Below are 24,043 nucleotides of genomic sequence, written 5' to 3' on the forward strand. Positions count from 1 at the left end.
ACTAAAAAAAAAAGCACAAGACAGTCCCACCAAGAGGGTAAGGCAGACAGGGTGAGAAGCGGGGCTGGATGCTGATCTGAGGCTGCAGGGAGCCTCCCAAGGACCCTCAGCAGGGACAGTCCCAAGCACATCTCAGGAGGACCCTCTGTGAGCAACAGGAGGAAGAGCCAGGAGAACAGCCACCTGGCTGTTTCTGGAATGCAATGAGGGGTGGACCTCAGCAGGGGCGGAAAGAGAAATCACCAAGATCTGAGGATCCAAATCTGGGATAAAAATAGGAAACCTGCCCATACAGACAGATGTTCAGACAGTTTTAAAGAACAAACTACTTTACAGCCCCAGACTTTCATTTATTCAGCAAATACTGTTTGAACATGAGATCGGTTATAAGCCTAGAGACTTGACAGTAAAATAGGGTTCCTACCCTCAAGGGGCTTCACATCCAAGTGGGAGGGAAGGTTAGGAAATTAATGAGGGTGGGTTTTTGTGGGTTTTTTTTTTTAAGTTTTTATTTATTTGAAAGAGAGAGAGCACGCATGAGCAGGAGGGAGGGGCAGAGAAGAGGAAGAAGCAGACTCCCCACTGAGCAGGGAGCCCATTGCAGGACTCAATCCTAGGACCCTGAAATCATGATCTAAACCAAGGCAGACACTTAACTGACTGAGCCACCCAGGCACCCAAATGGGGGTTTTTTAGACTGTCAGGTGGTGGTAACATGCCAAGGAAGGTCACAGGTAAAAGAGGTGGAAAGTCAGTGGGGTAGAGGGTAGTGTGTGTGCTACAATTGAGAGGTGTCTGGAGAATGCCTGAGGAGCTGTGACTAAGCAGGAGAGGGTGTCTACATAGCGTGAGTGGCATGTGCAAAGGTCCTGGAGCAGGAGTGGGTTTAGCATGCTCTAGGTAGGGGAAGAGATGGTGTCAGGGAAGGAGCCAGAAGTCAGGTTGTGGAGGCCAAGTGGAAGCAGAAGGACTTTGGCTTGTGTCTACATGAGCTGGGCAGTCTATGGAGAGGTCTTCAGGAGAGAAGGGACTCGTGCTACACAAAAGACTCCTTAGGCTGTACCGATGCAGGCACAGGAGGAAGCCGGGACACATATACAAGGAGACATTTGCTGCTCCCTTGGGTTCTGCCATGATGGATGAAGGCAAGGAGAAAGGCCAATTCCAGATGTAATGTAGAGGTGGAGCTAATGGGAATTGTTGGTGCATTGGGGTGTGGGATATGAGAGAAAGACCACCCTGAGCATCTGGCTGGGTGTCTTGGTCCATTCCGGCCGCTGTAACAAAAACCATTGTTGTTGACTGGGTGGCTCATAAACCGCAGACATTTATTTCTCACAGTTCTGGAGGCTGGGAAGTCCAAGATCAAGGTGTCCCAGATCCGGTGTCTGGGGAAGACCCACTTCCTGGTTCCTAGACCGTTGTCTTTGGCTGAGTCATCACATGGTGGGATGGGCAGTGGAGCTCTCTCTGGGGTCTCTGTCAAGGGCACTCATCCCCTTTGGGAGGTCTGCTCTCTCATGACATAACCACCCCGCAAAGATCCCACTCCTAATACCATCACACTGGGGGGTAGGTGTCGACATTTGGGTTCGGGGGATGCAAGCGTTCAGTCCATAGCAGTGAGTGAGTCTCTTTTACTAAGACTGGGGAGCCTCCCGGGCTGGTCGTGTCTGAGGAGGTGCAGCCCCTGAGGAGACACCCAGCACATCTGACCTTTTACCTGGTGGAACCTTTTTTCCTAAGTGGGTCACCCACACCTTCCCCCTGCCTTTGCGGCTCACAAGTACCGTGGAAACCCGGAGACTCAGAACATCCTCACGCACCTTCTGATCAAAATGGGAGTCTGCGGGGACTCGCTGTTCAGTGTGTACTTCCCTGGTGTCGGTCATCTCTGTCACTCTCCACCCATCAGAAGGTGTTACTCAGAGCTTCCTCTTTCCTGTTTGAAATGGTCTCCCTGTGGAGAGATAGACAAAAAGACATCTGAGATGTGGGGGCTTAAGAGGAGTGGGGATGGGGAGGGAGCAGAACCTCTTTGCTTCAGGTGGGGTGGGGGGAGTCGATGGATGGCCCCCACCCCCCATATTTCTCCCACAGCTCTCTTGGGTGGTTGGTATTGGCAGGGGCGTGTTATGACTTGTGGGGACCCTAGGCACTTGGCTTTCATAGGTCCCTTTCTCCATAAAAAAATATTAAAAATCATATTTTATGACTGCATTGGTATTGAGATGAATATAATGCAGCCTGGATTATATGTGGGTTTTTTTCCTTTTGATTTTAAAAGGAATTAAAGCAATATTGTGGGCCCTTAAAAGTATCATGGGCTCAAGGCCCAGCATGTGCTATGCCCAGTAGAGAAGTGTCCCTGTGTATAGGAGGGGAAGAAGGTGGGTCTGGAGCAGCAGGGGACATCAGGATACCTGGGTCCCCGTCCTTACCTGCGATCAGTGTCCCAGCTTCTCAAGGCTTCTGACTTCTCATCTTTCCAAGGGGAGTGCAGAACTTGACCATCTCTCGGCTGCCTTCTAAGCAAAGACTCCCCAAGATTCTAACTAAAGTGTGCAGACCTCAAGCTTCATTTTCAACTTTCTGACCCTAGGGGAAGGCTCTTCCCCCGCCCCAACTACAATATTAAACTTGTTTTCCTTTCTGGATCTCCTTCTCTCATCAAATCATGTGCTGGTGTGTGCAGCCACTGATTTCCAAAAAGCGGCCATAAAACCATAATGAGTATGGAGATACCAACATGAAATGACAGAGAGAAAGCCATAAACATTCAAATAAATATATAAATATAAACAAGTCTATAAACCAAACCCAGGAGGTATTTTAAACACATAATGTAGCATTTATATCTCTTACTTTGCACAGCAGAACTTTCAAAGGAAATTCATTTAATTCTATTGCTCACACCCCCTAACCCCCATCCAGGAGTAATCGCTAATAACCCGCACAATTACCGCCTCCCTCCTGATGGAGAGTTCATTTCAGAAGCTCGTTCTTGAATTCATTATCATGCTGGAAATGAGCTGAATCACAGCGGATGTGACCACATGACGATCCCCCTGCTTCCTTCCAGTTGGGTTCAGCGAGATGCCTGCCACAGCCCTGGCCCCAGCCTGCTCTGACGATTGCAAAAGTAGTTACCTCTCAACACCTGGCCAGATTTAAAGGCCCTTGTCAGGAGTTAGGAAGAGGGCAGATCATTCTTGATGGGAGTAGGGAGCCCCCCCACCCACCCCCCTTGAAGCATGACTGTGGCCCTCTCCCTCCAGAGACTCAGTGTATGCACAAGGTTCCCTCCCATTAGCCATCAGACTGCCTCACCAATGCCCCAGCCAGCCTGCCTGGGGGAGTTGAACTGGGTGTCCCCTCTTCCCGCAAGCCCTCCACCCCAGCTCACTGTGAATGGATGACACCCCCCCCCCCCCGAGGGACTGCAACCTCTGGGCCAGGTTTCGCTCAGTACCAGGAAAGGACTAGGATGTCACGTAACCCCGCCCCTCCCCACACCTGTGCACACCTGAGCACAGAGGGTAAAGGAGTCCCCACGTGAGGGCCCAGGGGGGAGAGGCCCTAGGCACCAAAAAGCAGTTGAGAACAGGAGAAGCAGCAGGAGGCAGGACTGACTGTAAGTCAAGGATCTAAGCCTCCCGTGTTCGTGGTCCACCATCCTATCAAACTTCACTTACAAAACACAAATAGAAGATTTTTGAACAGCTGAACATATTTGAATTATTAAGAATTTCAAGATGATGATTCTATAGCATCACACCCCAAGTCTGGGACCCTTTTAAGCACAAGACTATATACAGTTGCACAGGTCACATGCCCATAAAGCCAACTCTGGGTAGATGGTAGCACCGTCCTAATCTTACAGGCAGGAGAACTCGGGCCCTGTAATTAGCTTAAAGTCATGGTGCCAGGATGTAGAGGAAAACTAAGCCTCACACTCCTGAATCTGGCTCCAGAGCCTCATTCTTTACCTTTTCCCTATGCTGTCCTTCATTCCACCAAAGCCAGCAGCCACCCCCTGGGTGATCAGCACAGGACCACATGGCCTGGTATAAAAGGCAAAAGAGAATGCGTGCCCCAACCTGCACCATCGTGTTGACTCATGCTAACTGGCTCTGTGGCTTTGGGCAAGTCACTCAGCCTCTCGGAGCTTTAGCCCAACCTGCCACATGGAGGTACTATAAAGAAACAATTCAGAGTGATACAGGTACATTTATAGAGAAGCACCAGTGTCATCTCACATATAACAGACAGGTGGGAGGGATGCTTGGGTGGCTCCGCCAGTTGAGTGTCTGCCTTCAGCTCAGGTCATGGTTCCAGGGTCTGGGGATCAAGCCCCATGTTGGTCTCCTTGCTCCATGGGGAGCCTGCTTCTCCTCTGCCTGCCACTGCCCCTGCTTGCGCTTGCTTTCTCTCGCTCTCTCTCTCTGACAAATAAATAAATAAAAATATTTAAAATAAATAAATAAAATAAAAGACAAGTAGGAGAGCCTGACCAGAACTGGAGCTCTCAACCATCTCCTTCTCCCCACCCCTCTGTAGGCAACTGACCCTGACCCTGAACATCCAGGAAGGACCGTGTATGTGTTTTATAATGAAACTGCTCTGTGGCCACACAGTAAGAAAGGGACAAGGCTGAATCAGTTTGCCATTCAGGTTTCTAAAAGATGTCCTATTTTCATCATCTTAATTACAATGGAGTTTTGTTCTGATGTGTGTAGTCCACAGGGCTGTGTCCCTTAGTGATCCAGGACTCCCCCTGCCCAGTCTGACATCTGCACCACTGAGCAAATGTTTGCTAAATGAAGTCATCAAGAGTCTGCATGACAGGGCGCCTGGGGGGCTCAGTCAGTTTAGCTTCTGACCCTTGGTTTCTAGGTCATGATCTCAGAGTCAGAAGATCAAGCCCTGCCTGGGGTGGTCTGTAGGGAGCCTGCTTGCCTCTCCCTCCATCCCTACTCATGCACTCTCTCTCACTCTCTCTCTCAAATAAATACATAAATCTTAAAAAAAAAAAAAAAAAAAAAAAGCCTGCATGTCTTTCCTCAACTGAGCTTATCAGATAAGCATTGACTTAAAGGACCCAAATCTGTAGTAAGGTGAGAAAACGCCTTGCTGATCCTCAATTTTTAGGTCTCTTCTGCTGAACTAGAATGGCATGTCACAAGTTCAGGAGCTTTCCTTTTGTCTTAGAGAAGTTTCTGTTTGGGCAAGACTGGATGGAAGATCGAAGAGTCAGAGCCTTTGCGTTGGCTGCAGCGATAACTTTGGCCGACTGGGGGTGTGCGTGGCTGATTCGCTGTGGGTGATGCCCAACGGCCCCTATCTCTCGGGGACCCCTATCTCTCGGGGATAGGGGAGCCTGGATCACTGCCCACAGCAAGCCAGACACATCCAGGAATTTGCCAGAATGTCAGCTCTCAACTTCAGCCAAGACAGTTATTTCAAGAACTGTCAAAAGGCCATAGAGGATAAGATGGTCCATGGTTTAGGAACATGTGTAAAGTGCTCAGCACAGTGCCTAGTACAAAGCAAGAGTCTGACTAAATGTTGGTCCCTGACGAATGTCATCTGTCTAGGGGAGGCTTCATGAGTGGTGGGATTTGTCACTTATTCCTTGCGGGCACTGGAGACTCTTGGCCCCAGAGAGGGACAGTAGGAGAGTTGAACCCTCTGATGCAGGGAGGGTGACAGTGGAAGAAGGAGCTTGAGGCAGGGCAGGGCGGCAGGAACACGGATTATGGAAAACTGAAAACCATTTTTACCTACTGCTCTGCTTCTCCATGGTCTGGCTCTGGAAACACCAGGAACAGAGTTAGCATAAGGTCTCTGGTGTAATAGGAAAAACATATCTACCCAGAATCACCCCTGCTACCTGCACCTTCCCTGGAGACCATGAAACTGTCATGGGCACATAAGTAGGTCTTTCCCGAACAAACGCGGGTTCTTGCAAGTGATCAGAAGACATAAACCATCACTCAGGTTCTTTCAAAGAAGTCTTCCCTTGGATCACTTTTTATTTCTTGAGGCCAAACGTCTTGCACTTCCTCGTTGTAAAATGCAGGTGCTCGAGTGCTTTCTCCAGAGCAAAAATCGGTTGACACTCCCCGTTGATGGATTCAAACATTTTGACTGAACTCATTCAAATTCCCGTCAGTTTAGTCAATTGATGTCATATCAAATATCTGTCAGCACAACCACAAGTCGATTAGACACCTGGTCTTTTTAGTCAGCTAAACTTGTTACTTCTGAAAACAAAAATAAAAAAATCAAGATAAAAGTAACCTATCAATTTAGTTAGCGACGGACTAATAACTTCCATAAAAAAAAATACATTTTTGTTGAACTACTTTGATTTTTTTTTTCCCACTGTATCTACTAAATCAATCAGTCGTGCGTGGGGTGGGAGGATATTGATCAGATGTGCCGCTTGCTAAACAAGGAGGGAGCTGAACATCAGAAATGAAACCATCAAAAAGATTCCCTCAAACCGGCCACTACTCAGTCATCCACAATAACAGTGAGAAATGCGATCCTGCAAGATGGATTACAGGTAGTCCCTAATCACAACAATTTGGTGCACTGATGAGCATTTTTTCTATTCTTTCTAGAAACTCACCTTCCCATCTCGTTGGTCTGTAACTGGTAAGAAAATGGGTGTGACCGCCCAGGGAGTGCTGATTTGCATCCCCAGTTGCCTGTCAGGCACCAACAAGCTGATGGCCCATTCACCGAAAAACAAAAGTTAATTGTATTTATTTGAGGTTCCCTTGAGTGTTATATTATACTGAATTAATTCTAAAAGATATGGTGCCTTCCCAAGTCCAGAGGGTTATGATAAATTCAGTGTTTGACGCGGTCTGTATTAGACCTGAACTAAAGAGTTAAAATCCATTTCTTTGTTTAAACTGAAACCGTTCAACCTGGCCTTTGGCACCATCCTTCTGTACCTTTACCCCTCTCTCAAGCCTCACCCTTTCCCAGCCCCCACCACCACCTTACAGCCCCTCCCCAGGATGCCTGGAGCCTTGATACCATTCCAGAGCTCTCCCTGCAGGGGCAGTCACTCCATAGATCAAGTCACACGAAGGGATCTTGGACTCACTGTGCTAAACCTTTTCAAGGGTGCTTGTTCTTCAAAAAAGGTTACCTGAAGAGGTCTGTGTTTGGTTCAAAGGAGTGAATCACTAATGGTATAATTTCAGATGCCAGGTAACTGGAGAGAGTCCAAGTATCAGCAGACATGGTTTTAACAAAGCCAAGTATTGTGAAGAGCCATCTTGCTTGGAGAATCAGAACACATTCACTCTCAAGTGTATTCATGCAGAATTAAGTGGCCCACTTTTGCCCATTTCAGATTTTTCACTGGTCACATTTTCTCCTGGTCATAGGCATTTCTGCAACAGGAATAAGCTGATTATTTATTGCTAGTCACTCACCACCTACAATTCACTTTTCCAATTTTCCGTGTTGCCTGCACCGTGCCACTTTGTCAATCCCTGCTGTTTATTGACTGCGTTCTGATGGCTGGGGTAAACAAATTACCTCAAGAATGACGGGAGCAAAAAGGGCATCGCTCCTGGCTTCTAATGATGCAACTGGTGTGGAAGCCAATTGGTCCTAATGTCAGGAGACAATTCATTATCATGATGGTGGAGTTTGCCATAACACATCCTATCGGTGACAAAATTGTGTATGTATCTAATAGCGACCTTTTCTTATTCTCAGTAAACATCAGGTAATATTAGATCAAATGATTTTGCAGATAAAATACTCCCAAATTTCAAAGTTCCCTCCTTTAAAACCCGCTGAAAATACACAGCACAGTAACCACTCTGCTTTATAAATGCATTAAAAGCATCAATAACCAGGAAGTTCACATTCTTGCATTAGGCCAGAGGGCAATTGTAAGATCTAGGGCAAGTTCTTGCACCATCTAGACTCAAATCCGTCCTTAGCTCGGGGGTCTTCAAATTTCTTTATTGTGCAGTTCTACCAGAAAGAATACTTTTAAGTAGTACCCCCAGTGCATTTAATTACAAATTATATTTATGTACTTATGATGAAGTTCTAGAACCTAGGTGAGGTTTGGTGGGCTGAGGTCCGGAGCCGATGACCAAGAAAGAATTCTTGAGACATCTTTGGTGCAAAATGGTGGTTTATTAAAGCACGGGGACAGGGCCCGTGGGCAGGCAGAGATGCGGCCGCCCCGGGTTGTGAGGGGTGGTTGGTTATATACGCAGGAGTTGGGTAGGTGAGGACAAAGGGTTATTGGGGCAAAGAATACTATCAGGATATTGAAGGCTTAGTTACTATTAAGTAAAGACAATTGAGAGTCTCCTGGTGGAATGTTACATTCCTGCCATCAAACATCCTTGTTAATGAGATTTAGGTTTAGAAGAAATTTAACTTTATTTGCTTTTCCTTCTACCTCCGCCTCCTTCGGTTTTTATGGAGGGGAGGATGACATTAGGCTTGAGAAACTGAGTTCTGTGTCTTTGGAATTTGGGCTATTGATAAGGTAACTTCTTTGTTTGTAAATCTCAAGGATATTTGCAAACCAAGGGAGACTCCTGTCTTGTAGGATTGTGATCTCAGCAAGTTAACTATTTATCATTTTATGGCAGTCAGGGGTGCCTGAGGAATGCTACACCTATGGAGGGGAGCGGATGAAGGGGGGGGGGTGCAAGGCGCCAGCTTTTGCTTTGTCCTCAGCCAGCCTCCTGTTCCCTCATCACTTACATCAGCCATTATGTCAAGGCACAATACAGAGAGAGTCCTTTTTTTTTTTTTAAGATTTTATTTATTTATCAGAGAGAGAGAGAGGGAGAGCGAGCGAGCACAGGCAGACAGAATGGCAGGCAGAGGCAGAGGGAGAAGCAGGCTCCCCGCTGAGCAAAGAGCCCGACGTGGGACTCGATCCCAGAACATTGGGATCATGACCTGAACTGAAGGCAGCTGCTTAACCCACTGAACCACCCAGGCGTCCCCAGAGAGTCATTTTTAATGACAGTAAATGTAAATCCTTTTTAAAGTAGACTTCATAATTTGGACATTTTGGGGGCCTAGTTCTTGTCATGGCTAATTCGATTGTCATTGCCTTTACTTTTTTTTTTTTTTTTTTTAAGATGTCATCTATTTATCTGACAGAGATCACAAGTAGGCAGAAAGCAGGCAGAGACAGGGAGGAGGAAGCAGGCTTCCAGCTGAGTAGAGAGCCCAATGTGGGGCTCGATCCCAGGACCCTGGGATCATAACCTGAGACAAAGGCAGAGGCTTAACCCACTGAGCCACCCAGGCGCCCCTGCCTTTACTTTCTTATGTGGCTGCAAGAATTGGAACATAAGCACAACTGAGGAAGCATCACCCCAGCACCCTCCTGTGACTTATTTGGGCTTTTTTAGCCAATCTTTCTTTATATTCCAAGGTTTCTTTGTAAGGATCTTGTTAATCCAGGTGTCTGTTTTGTGTATATCCTTTTGTACCATGGGAATCTGCTCTATTTCAAAGTGATAATAATACCAGTAACCAATAAAAAGCACATATCCAGAAAGTTTAACTCTAGAGGCTGCACAGGTGGCCACTAACCTCCTGACCTTTGCCACACTGACCTTCACCCAGAGGACACAAGATCCATACATGATACATGACAACTTGCAAAAGAAGCTGAACCAGAATGCCTTAAGTTTATCTCAATTTTTAAATAAAAATATACATAGGAGTCTAGTATTTTCTATCCACACCCCGGTGGACTGAGTGTCTGACATATTCCTCAGGATGAATGTCTCACTTTAGGAAACACTGGTTCTAGTTCACCTTAAAATACAGCATCTTTCATACAAATGGCTGACAGACACATGAAAAGATGTTCATCATCACTAGCCATCAGGGAGATACAAATCAAAACCACATTGAGATACCACCTTACACCAGTCAAAATGGCCAAAATCAACAAGACAGTAAACAGCAAGTGCTGGAGAGGATGTGGAGAAAGGAGAAGCCTCTTACACTGTTGGTGGGAATGCAAGTTGGTGCAGCCACTTTGGAGAACAGTGTGAAGATTCCTTAAGAAAATAAAAATAGAGCTTCCCTGTGACCCTGCCATTGCACTACTGGGTATTTAACCCAAAGATACAGAGGTAGTGAAAAGAAGGCCTAACTGTACCCCAATGTTCACAGCAGCAATGGCCACATTCACCAAACTGGGGAAAGAACCAAGATGCCCTTCAACAGACGAATGGATAAAGATATGGTCCATATATTCAATGGAGTATTGTGCCTCCATCAGAAAGGGTGAATACCCAACTTTTGTATCAACATGGACAGGATTGGAGGAGATTATGCTGAGTGAAATAAGTCAAGCAGAGAGAATCAATTATCATATGGTTTCACTTATTTGTGGAGCATAAGGAATAACACAGAGGACATTGGGAGATGGAGAGCAGTGAATTGGGGGAAATCAGAGGGGGAGATGAACAATGAGAGAGTGTGGACTCTGAGAAACAAACGGAGGGTTTTGGAGGGGAGGGGGGAGGGTGTTGGGTGAGCCTGGTGGTGAGTATTATGGAGGTGCACGTATTGCATGGAGCACTGGGTGTGGTGCATAAGCAGTGAATTTTAGGACACTGGAAAAATTAAATTAAATTTTTTTTAAAGAAACAGCATCTTCTAGAGAGGAGGGTGGAGAGGTCCACTGAGACCAAGTCGGATTTGAAGTCCTGCCTAGCAGTTTGGGCATCATGGGAGCACTGGGAAGCTGGGAAGGAGTCTTTTGAAGAAGGGACAATATGACCTGATTTGCATTCTTGCAAGATTATTCTGAACACGCTAAGGAGAATGGGTTGTGGGGCATACACAAGAGGGGTACACGGGAGGTAGAGCAGGAGAAAGGATAATGGCCTGAATTAAGGCTGCAGCCTCTAAAATGGAGAAAGGTGGGCAGATTCACAAAACAGTGAAGTTTCGGTTATTCATTAAACTTGCCCAAGGTTAAACAGCTGGTAGGCAGCAGAGCTAAATTTAGACCCCAGGTCTCCTCACTCCCGATACAGTGATTTTTCTTCTGATTTGCCATGTCAGGGAACACCTGGTCCCTCCGTTTTATCCTCCCCCAGGGAGATAGGTGATCAGGAGCGGAGCCCACACAGCAGCATACGGTTTCCAGCAGGGCGATGAAGGAAGGCCACTGGAGAGGAAGTGCACTGGCTTCTCCAAATGTATTTGTCTTTGCAGGAGCCATGAGGGGGCTCCATGAGACTCTGTGTTCTGGGTATTGAATCCCATGCTGAAATCCCACACTTTCCATGACAGCAAAGAGAAACTCCAAGTGACTATTCATTCAAGGCCAGGCCTTGACTAAACCCATAGCCCATCCTGCTGAAGGGTAGAAGGCAATAGGGAGGTACCAACTGGGGGGGAGAGAAACAGACTCTTGTCATCATTCCTGCTTGGAAGCCTTCATCTCTTCTTCTGGACCATTTAAAACCCTTCTTCCTTTAAGCTAAAACATTAGCTCCTCCAACAATTCCTTCCAAATTACCCCTGCCCTCCTATCCCCTGCCACAATCGCCCTTCTTTTTTTTTTTTTTAATTTAATTTTATTTCTTTTTCAGTGTTTATGCACCACACCCTGTGCTCCATGCAATTCTTGCCCGCCTTAATCTCCTTTCTTATGGCATCTTTTGCTCAGGGTTTAGTACAGAAAGCAGAAGCCACTAGAAGTATTTTAAGGAGAAAGGGATTTAATACAGGAATTTAGGGGCTCAGGAAATTTGAGGCAGAGTTAGAGGAGTGATCTTTCTAGGTTGGGACAGAAGTGACTCCCAAAACACTATGAAACTGATCTACCATGGGAACTACTACTTCCAAGGCCACAACTGAAACTACGGAGTTCAAGAACCCACCATGATATTCCAGGAATCGGGAAGCCAGACTCATGAGGTCCCTGTAGCTCCCACCCCTCAAATCCCACAATGCTGGTGGCTAAGCATCGAGGGGCAGAAAACATCATCTGTCCGTGACCTTGCTTCCACAAAAGAAGAGCTGAAAGATCAAGACTTCTGTTTCACTTGTACCTTCTGGATTTTGCCTACATGCCTCTAACTGACAATGCCTGATTTTATTCTAAAACCTAAGCTGCAAGGGAGGCTGAAAAATTTGATTTTTATCTTTCTAGCCTCTTGAGCAGAGTATGGTACCCTAGAAGGATTGAGCAAGCCATGCTATGGGTTCCAGCATGGAACCTCCCAAATAATACATCCTATGGTGTTTTTACATGTCTAACCAGCCCTCAGCCCCGGAGGTCGTGTCTTTCACATCCTTTAAGGCCACAAGACTTGCAGATGAGAGGTCCTTGCTAAGGACAGCAAAGTAATCTAATGATGAAACACACTCACTGTTTCAGTACTTTCTTACTTTGCTTTCTGATTCTGTTCTCGCCTTTAAATGTTGTCTCTGCATTAAACCTCCTTGAAGGTAATGCTGATTGGTACTTCTCAGGTGTATCCCCACACAGTGAACCACAGGGCGAGGTATATACATTCCTCAATTAGTGCGTGATTGTTTCACAGCTGACGCCAAGCCAGTTTTTCTACCCAAGAGACATTTCTGCCTCATGACGCTCAATCAATAGGAACCCGATTTCCTGCAAAAGTGTGAGACCAGCAGATCTTTCTTATATGAACTGTCACCTCATTTTGGCAGCAGGGTACCTCCAAACGGGTAAGAAGATGCCCCCTACTCTATTCTACATGGTTGCTATGGGGATTAGTTAAGATAACACAGGTAACGGTACCTACCACATAGTAGGTGATCAGTAAGTGTCCATTCCTTCTTTCTCCCCAAGAGCTTTTCCCTCCATAAAAAATTTGGTGTTTGGGGACCAAGCTAAGAGACTGGCTAATTAGATCCTTGAAGAGGTATTAATGGCTAATGTGTTAGTTATCTACTGATGTGTAACAAATTGCCCAAAACTTAGCAACTTAAAACAGCAGCAAAAATGTCTTTGGCCAGGAATCTGGGAGCAGCACAGCTAGGTGGTTCTGTCTTAGGGTCTCTAATGAGACGGGGCTCAGTCAAGGGGCTGCTGTAGTCTGAAGGCTTCTGCAGAGCTGGAAGATCTGCTCTCAAGATGACTCTGTCATGCAGCTAGCTTGCTGATGGTGCTTGTTGCCAGGAGGTCTCAGTTACTCGCCACCAGGAGCTCCTAAGGCTGCTGGAGGGTCATCATGCCATGGCAGCATCTCCCCCAGCTCCAGTGACCCAGGAGCGCCAGGCTCAAGTGGCCATGGCTTTCACAACCCAGTCTCAGAAGCCACAGAGCCTCGTTGCTGTGAGTTCTGGCCAGTTACACAGGTCAGCTCTGTGAGCAGGGGAGGCAAGGGCCACCAAGGGCCACTGTGGCAGCTGGCTGCCACACGTCTTCATAATGGCCTAATCCCATACATGAGCTCTTTTGTGTAATGTCACTCTGATTTGGAAAGGACTTGGAATGTCTCAATGCAACTTTGTGAGATATCCTTGGAGATATTTTAATCAATGTCAAGATTTTAGGCTCTGGAGTGCACTCATTAGACACTCAGCAAATTCGTGACGAATGAATAGCTTTGTCCTTTAAGCAGCATACAAGCATTCCCCAAAATGAAGTAGCTCAAGAGGGAAAGCATCTAGGAGGCTTCCCTGTGAATATACATGTATATGAATTATGTATTATGTGTCTCATAAAATGTCACCCACAATAAGAACTTGGGAACATATAAACCATAATAAAAGAATTAGTGATAATCAATGAATTCCTTTTTATGAAGATGAATAAAATATATATAAATATATATATATACATAAAATATATACATATATATATATATATGTGTGTGTGTGTGTGTACCCTACATAAAATATGTATAAATATATATATGTATACTCTACTTAAGAGTAGAGTATATAGGGGCGCCTGGGTGGCTCAGTGGGTTAAGCCGCTGCCTTCGGCTCAGGTCATGATCCCAGCGTCCTGGGATCGAGTCCCACATCGGGCTCTCTGCTCAGCAGGGAGCCTGCTTCCTCCTCTCTCTCTGCCTGCCTCTCCGTCTACTTGTGATTTCTGTCTGTCAAATAAATAAATAAAATCTTAAAAAAAAAAAAGAGTAGAGTATATATATATATATTTCTACTTCTACTTAAGAATGAATATGTATATATTCTTTTTTCTATAGATAGAAATAGAAATGTCTAACAACTATGAATTATAACTAAAGAATAGAATGAAATGGTATAAACCTTGACAAAGCAAAAATAATAATAGTAGTAAAATTAGTAAAAATTGGGGCGCCTGGGTGGCTCAGTGGGTTGAGCCTCTGCCTACGGTTCAGGTCATGATCCCAAGGTCCAGGGATCGAGCCCCACATTGGGCTCTCTGCTGGGCAGGGAGCCTGCTTCCCCCTCTCTCTCTGCCTGCCTCTTTGCCTACTTGTGATCTCTCACTCTCTCTCTCTGTCAAATAAGTAAATAATCTTTTTTAAAATTTAGTAAAAATTGATAAAAACATAATAAAACCAAATTTTTATTTTTCTAGTAAGGTGGCAGGGAGTACTACCTCAATATGAAACCTGGGAGGCTTTTTGAAAGATACTAAGTTCTTAGTTTTTTTAATGGTTTTTCTGTTTTCTTAGCCTTAAAAGGTTATAAAAACTAAAAATATTTCCCGTGATGACTAACATTTATCTGAAGCTTGGCACTTTCTCTGGCTTCACTTTAATTCATTTTTCTTTTGTTTAAGTCATACCAAATTAAATATGATACTTTCCCTTAAAAATCAATAGCTCAAAAGCAAAAAAAGAAAAATAAAACAAATAGCTCATAAGGCATGATCCTATTACTAGAAAATAATTTTGTCTGTTTTCTCTTTGCTGCTTGGGAATACGAGCAGAGAGGTGTCTGTGATGGCCATTTCTGCATTTGGGACGGGTCAGGAAGCCTCTGTATTCTTCCTGTGCTCTTCAGTAATTGAAATTTTTACGGCAATTACATATGACTTTATAAACATGACAATGAAGGGCTTAAAATAAAAAGAATATGATTATTGGGTGGTGATATTGTCATCTCATTTTAAGGCATTTCCCCAAAAGTGTTTATGTCTTAGCACCTCAGACGCCCCTGAAGATGCTAGAAATGGGTCATCAGTTCTGAGAGGCATACTCTACCTGCCTCTTGTCCTGGCGGGTTAGGGTGTAGAATTAATGCAGCCAAGACAATGGGGTTGGATCCCCAGATGAGCCATTTGCCTGCTCCCTGATCTCTGATCCCCATCCTCACCCCTAACCAGGGCTGGACCCCATCTAGAGGCAAAACACTACAAGTCTGGGAGTCCTGGTCAAATCCTACTTCTTATTTCACAGTCGTATCAGCTCTGGACATGAGGAGCTAAGGAGCATCACCACAAAGAAATCATTACAAGGAAGGACAGGCCTAGAAGAAGAGGGATGTGCCTATAAATGCTGAAAAACAGAAAGAAACAGGACACACAACTCCTTCACATTCAATTCAAAGATCTCTTAAAAATTTACCTTAGGAAAATGATATTGAAAATCTTTCTACCAATAGGCAAGCTTTTGGTTTTCATGACTTCTTTCATCCTTTGCCTACCAGCTTTCCTCACTGAGCATTTTGTGGGGGACTGTCCCTTGTCATATAGGCTTGTCCTGTGTATTGCAGCATGTTTAGTCTTCCGGGCCTTCGCTCGGTAAATAATAGTTGTACCCCTCAGCCACTGAGACAACCAAAAGATGCTCCCCTCATTTCCAGCTTCATTCCCTACCGGCCCCTGCAGTGGAACCAGGGCGATCCTATCCCTGGACACTCACATTGTGCCTTTTTGTTTCCATGAGGACAAGAAGAGCTTTTGCTTGCTCACTGTTGAATGACTAGTGACTGGCACATAGTAGGTACTCAACAAACACATTTGACTGAATGCACAATATTCGCATTATTCGTGTTTTAGGAAGGTCAACATTTCTAAGTATTTACATCAGCAAATCCACTCTCATTAAATTCCTGGTAGTTGGAGACTTTCAAGCTTATGAACAGCCCCAGAAAAACCGGGAGGGCATAGGCAGAAAGTGACATTTGTTGACACCTACAACATGCGAGGTGGTGGGCTGCTCAGCCCTCTGCGTGTTGCCTTATGAAGTAGTAACCACCATCCTGCCTCCCAGACGAGAAGGACTCCGTGCCCCACGTGGTGCCATGGTAGGTGGTGGAGCTAGAATCTGGGTGGACTCCCCAGGCTGTGCTTTTGGTTCCACTCATTGTGACCATCCCAGTGGGGTGCTCATCTACACTCACCTTCCTTTCAGATGCTCTCCAGAAAACACATCTTCAGAGATTTCACAACAAACTCCATTTTTTTCCCAGTGATGTCCAGACAGATTCCATCTCTGCAGAGTCTTGGCTGCTTAAATATAGCCAACTTATCTCTCCCATTACCTCAGCCAAGCGGCAGGGGTTCAGAGGACAAGCTTCTTGGCAAATGTCTTCGACCACTTGCCAAATGCCTACATTCTTTAACAATCAACGGGTGTAACCCCAAGTGGCTTCTTCAAGCTCGTTTGGTAAATCTGGTTAGGCATGAAGGAGAAGAAAGGGTGAGGTGAAGCTGGAATTAAGTCCCCATTTCCACGCCAGCCTCTCTCTGGTTCTCCTTCTTAAGGAGCTGTTCCAGGGGCTGGCTCTCTCTGAGCCCCGATGACGCGCCAGGAGCCACGCACAGGGCTGTGTGATGGGTCGCCTCGCTTCCTCTTCTCCGGGAAGGCTGTTGCTCCATCCTTCACAGGATTCATGCGAGGAGGGAGGAGGAGGGAGAGGCCTCGTCAGAGAGTCTGGCAGCTAGAACGCTGTGGCCCCTTCAGAGCATGGACAAAAGGCTCAGGAGCTCCCATCTGTCTCCCCAGCCCCCTTCCTCTCCAGCTCCATCCCTTCTTGGCACATCCTTTCCAGCCAGCATTTCAGCCCTCCTACTGTGCTGTGACTCTGCGTTTTCTCCCCTTCCCTTATGTCTACCTGTGGTTCCCTGTCCTCTGCATGTTCCTTTCTCCCAGTCCCAGCTGTGTTCCTCTTCTCACTACCTCCACGGGATGTCCCCTTGCAGGCCAGGCGGGGGCGCTCTCTATTCTGTCTTCTTTGATTGGCACAAACTCCGTTTGATTGCGGATGTTCTTACTCGTGCCCTTCCTTCCTGCAGCCCCCAGGCCCCCACCCGAGTGTTCCCACTGGAGTTCCCAGCAGGGCTGCATGACATGTCGTAGCTAAAGCCTCCTAACCTTGAGTCGCCCCAACATAGGTCCATGCTTCCGTCCTCTTTGGGGCTATTCACAGCCATGACCCGTCTGTGTCTCCTCTTTATGGTCTTGTAGGAATTTATAAGGCAAACATGAGCTTTTGATTTAAGTATTTTCAACAATGGGATGAGCCTCCATTTCCACAAGTGCTCCGTTTTTATTTCAGAAATCGAGCAGCCCGTCCAAGCCAGCTTCCTCGGGAGCACGCTGTAGCTAGGACCCAGCGCGGGGTGCATGAGAAGCAGGGATATAGCTTCGACAGGCCAGGGCACGTGCTGGAAAGGACTGGGGCGCTCGCCACCTCCTTTCGTCTGGAGATAGAGAATGTGAACGATATTTAAGTCGTAAATCTAGCTTTGGTTTCATTTTGGTTTTGCTGTTGCTAAATCTAAATCTGTTTCACTTGTTTACTGAACGCTTTGACCATTCAACCAAAGTTCTAAAATGAGTGGAGATGGTTCCCAGGCCCTCTCCTCGCACACTCCAGCTCCCTTCTCCATCATAGCTCTCCATACCCAGAGCCCCCCCCCCCCGCCGCCCCGCCACTGGCCCCCAGCAAGAGCACTAGCCCCCCAGACCCCCACGCCTAAGCGTCTTGTTCAAATGCAGATTCCTCTTCTGAGAAAGGGGCCCAGAGCCTGCATTTGGAAATGCAGCTGGTCCTCAGCCCACAGGTACCTTGCGGAGCAAGGCAGTGAGAAGTGGTCCGGGGCACTGCCTTTCGCGGGCTGCCCCTCGGCATCACCTAGAGAGCTCCTCAGGCTTCCAGTGCCCAGGTCGCACCCCAGACCACGGAAGTCACACTCCCTGGAGGAGGAGCCCTAGCGAAGGACAGCCCTGCGCTGTCCTGGATGAGAATCTCTGCCCTTGGGGTTTAAAGGGAGGAGGGCTCACCTGAAGGGGAAGGGAGAGGTGCTCTGCGAACAGTAGCGCCCCCTACCGGCCCAACTGTTTTCCCACCAAACCAGATGACAACAGCGACGAAGCAGGTTCAGCACCTGCAGAAAACGAGGTCAGTTTTGAAGACTGGAGGTGACTGGGGGAAGCCCTGCCTCCCCCTCCCAAGCCCGTTACAAAACACTGAGACGCACCGTCTCCGGGCCCCCCCCCCGAGGCTGCGCAGGGAGAACCTAGCCCTGGGGCCCCCCGGGGCTCGTGCTTCCGACCTGAGATTTAGCATCCCGTGAACGGCACCCGACACCAACTCCAGCCCCTTCAGAGCGCCTCCACTCCGTCTCCCAGAAGGCCTTGGATGTCACCTAACTCTGAGATGTACCCGAAGTAGAGGCTCCGGGGACAGCGCCTGATGGGATCTATCCCAGTTTCCACACCTCTCAGGGACAGCCCTGCCTCCCCGCTCTAATCGGTGTCAGTTCTAGAAAATAAACATCTGTGCCGGGAAAACATGATCAGGGTTTTGTTGAAAAGAAAGGAGTAGCTCTAGGGCCTAAAGGATGTAACAGACTAAGTCCTTAGAGAGGTCAAGTGCGGACGAACTGTGTCCCTGTCAAGTGGAAGACCCGGGCTGCATATGGCTCCAGGTTACAGCACGAAGTCCCAGCTTTATGCCACCGTTCAGGTCCTGAAAGGAGGCATATGTCTGTCCACATTAAAGCCAAACACCAGGAACCTCAACGGCATAAAGCCAGGCCCCAGGGAGAATGGAGAACCCGCTGGCCCCCAGGGTTCCACGTGAGCTGTCCTCAGGGCAGAGCCTGTGGCCTGCAGCCGAGGGAGTCAGTGACACTGTTGTGGACAGAGCCCAGGCCTGAGAATTAGGAGGCCGGGTCAGTCCCAGCCACTGTGTCCACCCCCCATGTGACTCCCCTGAGTGCACTTCCTTCCCTGGGCCTGTGAAATGAGAAATGTACCCCCTGCCTCTCTCCCCATCATGGATCACTCTGGGAAACAAATGCAGCTCTTGACCGGGGAGTACTCTGTAAAGTAAGGAACACCATATGCATGAAGGGTTAGAGCAGTGCCAGATCCACAGAATTCATTGTGTGTGCATGTGTATGAGCATGTGTGTACATATACACGTGTGTGAGTACGAGCATGAGTGTGTATAGTGTGCATGAGCATGTGTGTACACAAACACGTGTGTGTATGTGTGTGATTACGAGCGTGTGTTAGTATGTGTACCTGTGTGTGTGTACACTACACGTGTGTGTGTGAGTACGAGCATGAGTGTGTATAGTGTGTATAAGTGTATGCGTGCATGCACATATCTGAGTGTGTGTACTTATGTGGGAGTGCAAGTGTGCATGAGTTTGCGTAGTGTCTGATGACTACAGTGGGAAGTAGACCCAAGGACTGCCTGGCCCAAGGGTCAGGAAGGCATTCCGCCAGCGACAGAGCTTGGGGCATGTGGGCAGGGTCAGGCCCTAATGGAGAATGACACACATGGAAACAGATGGAGCCTGAGATAGCCCTGGGCCCAGAGGGGGGCTTCCTGCCCAGAGCAGGGGCACGTGGGACAGAGAAGCGGGGGAGTGGTTCCCACACAGGTGGGGCCCTGTCACCCCAAGGCAGAGCTGTGGGAGAGCAAGAACACGGCTGCCTTTTTTCCCCCCAGGCAGCCCCAACCAGTGCCGAGGTGTCCTCTGGGGACACCCCCAAAGCAGTCACCTACAGAGTCAAAATGTCCTCCTAGAAATTTTTCCTTTATTTTATTTTATTTTTTTAAGATTTTATTCGTGTATTAGAAAGAGAGAGAGAGAGGGCACAAGCAGGTGGAGAGGCACAAGGAGAGGGAGAAGCAGGCTCCCCGCTGAGTAGGGAGCCCGATGTGGGACTCGATCCCAGAACCCTGGGATCGTGATTTAAGCTGAAGGCAGAGGCTTAAATGACCGATCCACCCAGGCACCCCTGAAATTTTTATTTAAAAAAAAATGTAGGGGTACCTGGCTGGGTAGCTCCGTTGGTTAAGCATCTGACTCTTGGTTTTGGCTCGGGTCATGAGCTCGAGTCCCACATCCTGCTCCGCTCAGCTGGGAATCTGCTTGAGATTCTTTCTTCCACTGCCTCTGCCCCTCCCCGCTCTGCTCTTCCTTGCACCCTCACATGCGCATGCGTGCTCTCTCTCTCTCTCAAATTAATTAATTAATAATTCTTAAAAATAAATAAAATTTTAAAACATAAACAAACACAAAAACATAAAAGCAGTAATCACCCAGTTCCAGTAGCAAGCCACTCAGACAGGAGACAAAGTATCTCGGAAGCTTTCTGAGCACTGGCATGACCAAGTCATGTTTTAAGGTAATTCATCCATCACCCGTGGCAAGTAGGAGAGGAACTGTGGAGCTGAAGTCAGGGAGGCCAGCTAGGAGCTGACCTGGGCAGGAAAGGGCCTGGCCGAGAGGGACAAAATAGACTCATGTAGATGAGGCCCTTGACGTGAAATTTGACAGCTCGGTGATTGCTGGTTTGGGGATGTGGTGAGGCAGGAGCTCACTCTACACCGTGTCGAACGAAGGGTCATCCCACTGAAAGAATGTCCACTGAGAAGGGCGTGGTGACCCCCTCCGAATGCCCTTCCAAACACAAGGATGCCCAAGATCTAAGGAGGAAATCCAAGCAGGTCCGGCCTCCTCCCCCAACCCCACCCAGGGGCTGGTCAGGTCCCTGGCTACGGGCACCGGCCCTGGCCTTTCAGAAGAACCCAGAGAGACAGAGCCCCCATGGCGCTGACCACCAGCCTGTCTCCCTGACAGACTGCAGATGGCCCGGCAGACACTATGCTGCCCCCCGACTCCTCTCCCGCCATCCTGACCTCTGGCCCCGTGAGTCAGGCTCCTCTCAGCCCATATCAGACTCGCTGGGCTGAACTGCCAAGAAAAACTCTGAGCCCCCTAATAAGAAGCAGCTCTCAGCCAACGTCTTACACAAGCCAGCTCTGAGAAAGGCGCCTCTCGCCTTAGCCCAGCTGGTAGCCGCTCTCTTCCCCTGATCCCTGCCCTATCTGTCGAGGGACCAGGCCTCTCCTGGCCTCATCCCCTCTCGGGCCTCCCTGAGCTACGATCCTTGGATCCGTTCTGCCCCCATTTCAGCATCTACTTGGCCCCAAACAACTGATTTCCCCCCTTTCAGCAGCTGTCCACTCGGCTCAGAGATCAGCAGACCCCTGGCCTGGGGACCCAGCCTGACTCAGCAAGGTCCTCGCAGACTCATGTCTCTGCCTCTGATCCTGCTGGAATCCACTAGCAAGTGGACCCACTGAGATCCACTAGCAGGATGGCAGAGAGTCTGGGGGCCTTTTTGGGTGAGCCAAACAAGGAAAACCAAGAGTTTTCCTTGGAAGGAAAGATTAGGTCAAACTCTGAAGCACTCCTATGTAGGAAAGGGAGTACAGATCTATCTCTGCAGATAGGAGGGACAGAATTAGAACCAGCACTGGGTAAAACTCCCAGGCACTGATGTCAGCTCCATAGATCGAAGGGTTTGTAGTACAGAGACATTCACAATGAGAGCAGCCTACCTCGTGGGGTTGTGGGACACTGGCCAACTGTCAGAAGCACTAAAAAGTGGATTCCTTCATTGTTGAACAGAGGCAGAGAATATCTTTTTTGGTCCTGAAGTTGTAGAAATATATGGAAACAGTTTTCCATAATTGTATCAATTGCAAAATCTCAAGCACAATTAAGTCAGCAATTATTTTGGGAAAGCTGCTAATCACATTTTCTTCTGTCGAGCTGCTGTGACCTCCATAAACTCAGCTGGATAGATGATGACATCAATGAGCCCATTCTAGACTCAGCCCTTGGTGACACGTTCTCTGGCACACTTATACCCAGTAGGCCACTGGGGATGGGGGTAGGGGAGGAGCCTTGACTCTGCACTAATTCACACCAGCAACTCAAGAAACCCCTCCAGTCACCAGTCCCTGCTCTCCCTTGACATCAGGAATGTGCTAGAGGGGACACAGCCCCTCCTCATTGACCATGGGCATGCTCTGGCCTTGCTACCACGGACAGATAGTCTTTTAGAGAAAAGAGCCAGGGCGAGCATTTCAAAGTTAGTACAATAGAATCAGAGCCATGGTTTCTAAATGTTAGGGAATAAATAAATAAATAAATAAATAAATGTTGGAAGAAGAATTGGGGTCCAAATATAGGGACTGAGAACCCGTCCCCCTTTGGTTCGGACCGCCTACCCTCATCCTGCTGACACCCTTGCCTGTGTTCCAGCAGGCTCTAGAACTGGGGTTTCCCAGCACAGACCATGCATGTGTTTTCTTAGGCATCTCCTCAGTCTAGAGTGTTCTCCTCGCTCTGGCTTGCTTAGCCAAAGTCCCGACGTGAATGCCTGGGCCCCAGTCCCTTTGCGCCTGAGAGCGGCTCCGCGTCCACTCTGCCGTGGCCTTCCCTCTGCGCTGAAACTCCGTTCGCTCCCCTCTCCTGGCCTCCAACACCCAGGCCCAAATGCGAGCGTGCGGTACCGCGGTTCCGACGCTTCTCGGGAGTCCAAGGGCACACAGTAGGTACTCAACAAAGAGACAGAGGCGTTCGTGTCTGGGGCGCCCCCTGGTGGGAACACGCAAGACTTGGCTTTTTGGAGAGAGAGGATGCTGATCCAACAGCCCTGTCCGTTTGTGTTTCTGAGGGAGAAGAGGAGGCGCGGGCCGCCAAGGAGAGCGTCCACTCGCCAGGCAGAGAATTATGTGTTCTTGGAAGCTGGTTTCACGCACTGGCTCAGCGCTGAGCTGGGAATGGGCTCTGAGGCCTGCCGCCTGCAGACGGGACGTGGCTCAGGCAAGGATTCTACCGTCCAGTTTTAACAAGTGGCCAACGCCTTATGGAAACTTTTGAAAGGCATTCTGTTTCAGGACAGCCAGCTTGTACTTCATCTGGCTGCTCGAGCCATCTTTCCTTCAATGTGGGAGCACAAGAAGAAAGGAAACTGGAAATCACGGAGCACCCACTACGTGCCAAAAACCAAGTCAGCAATTCCTCTGCCTTAAAAGTCCCACGTTGCCCTTTGAAGAGGGAGAGACAGAGGCCCACGGAGCCCCCGGCAGCAGAGAGAGAGCAAGGCTAGGCATCGCAGCTTCTGCAGCCAGTGCTCCTTCCAGACACGGCGACCTTCTCTTTACAAGGCCGTTCTTGCTGCACGTCCCAGTCCTACCCCAAAGCCAAAATTCCCCCAGTTGAACAGGATAAACATTCCCATGGCAGAGGAACGCTGTGTTCCCCAGAGGAGATGCAATCACGTTGTTCCTGCTGAGGTTATGTGTGCTTATGAAATAGAACTGGGCTAAAGGCCGGGACCCAGGCTCCAGGGCAGCCACCCCTCCCAGCTGCATCCCCCAGCCGTGCCCTACAAGGCAGTTAGAGGAACAGAACGGTGAGGAGCCCAGGCTGAGGAGCCAGGTCTAACCTTGACTTTGCAGCAAGTTGCTGGTTTCCCTGGGTCTCTGCTCCCGGTTGCCATCGCAAGGTGATAAGCTTCCTTTAGAAAGTGCAGAGAGGTAAATCCATGTGAGAAATTATTCTCATTTTGCTTTCCTGGGTGTTAATTTCTCCATCTGGAAATGTAAATGCTGTCTGCATACAGAAGAGACTCAGAGGTAGAGAAGAAAGTACCTTTTAGGTGATGTCTCTAGAGAGTATGTCCCTTGTACAATCATTCATTCTTTCCATAATCATTAAACACATATTGAGGGCTTATTATGTGTCAGGTTCTCTGCTGGGCAATGC

The 24,043-nt window shown here is 48.0% G+C and overlaps 1 long non-coding RNA gene across 16 annotated transcripts in view; it reads right to left on the bottom strand.

Annotated features, from left to right (window-relative positions):
- Positions 1 to 24,043, bottom strand: part of LOC106005745 — a 52,287-nt gene that overhangs the window by 23,411 nt on the left and 4,833 nt on the right. For 5 of the 16 annotated variants that reach the window (XR_001179323.2, XR_001179326.2, XR_006602108.1 and 2 more), the window contains 5 exons: positions 23,724 to 23,795; positions 18,243 to 18,346; positions 16,357 to 17,659; positions 7,169 to 7,415; positions 1,827 to 3,628 (listed from right to left, as the gene is read on the bottom strand). This is a non-coding gene — a long non-coding RNA (uncharacterized LOC106005745). Of the gene's footprint in view, positions 1 to 1,307; positions 3,629 to 4,991; positions 6,267 to 7,123; positions 7,416 to 16,356; positions 17,660 to 18,242; positions 18,347 to 18,514; positions 19,461 to 23,723; positions 23,796 to 24,043 lie in introns of those variants that run through there. The other 11 variants (XR_006602110.1, XR_006602104.1, XR_006602106.1 and 8 more) reach the window with 9 other exon arrangements.

The sequence above is a fragment of the Mustela putorius genome, unplaced genomic scaffold, assembly GCF_011764305.1.
Source record: "Mustela putorius furo isolate JIRA1106 unplaced genomic scaffold, ASM1176430v1.1 tig00003858_pilon_pilon_pilon, whole genome shotgun sequence".
Classification (NCBI taxonomy): domain Eukaryota; kingdom Metazoa; phylum Chordata; class Mammalia; order Carnivora; family Mustelidae; genus Mustela; species Mustela putorius.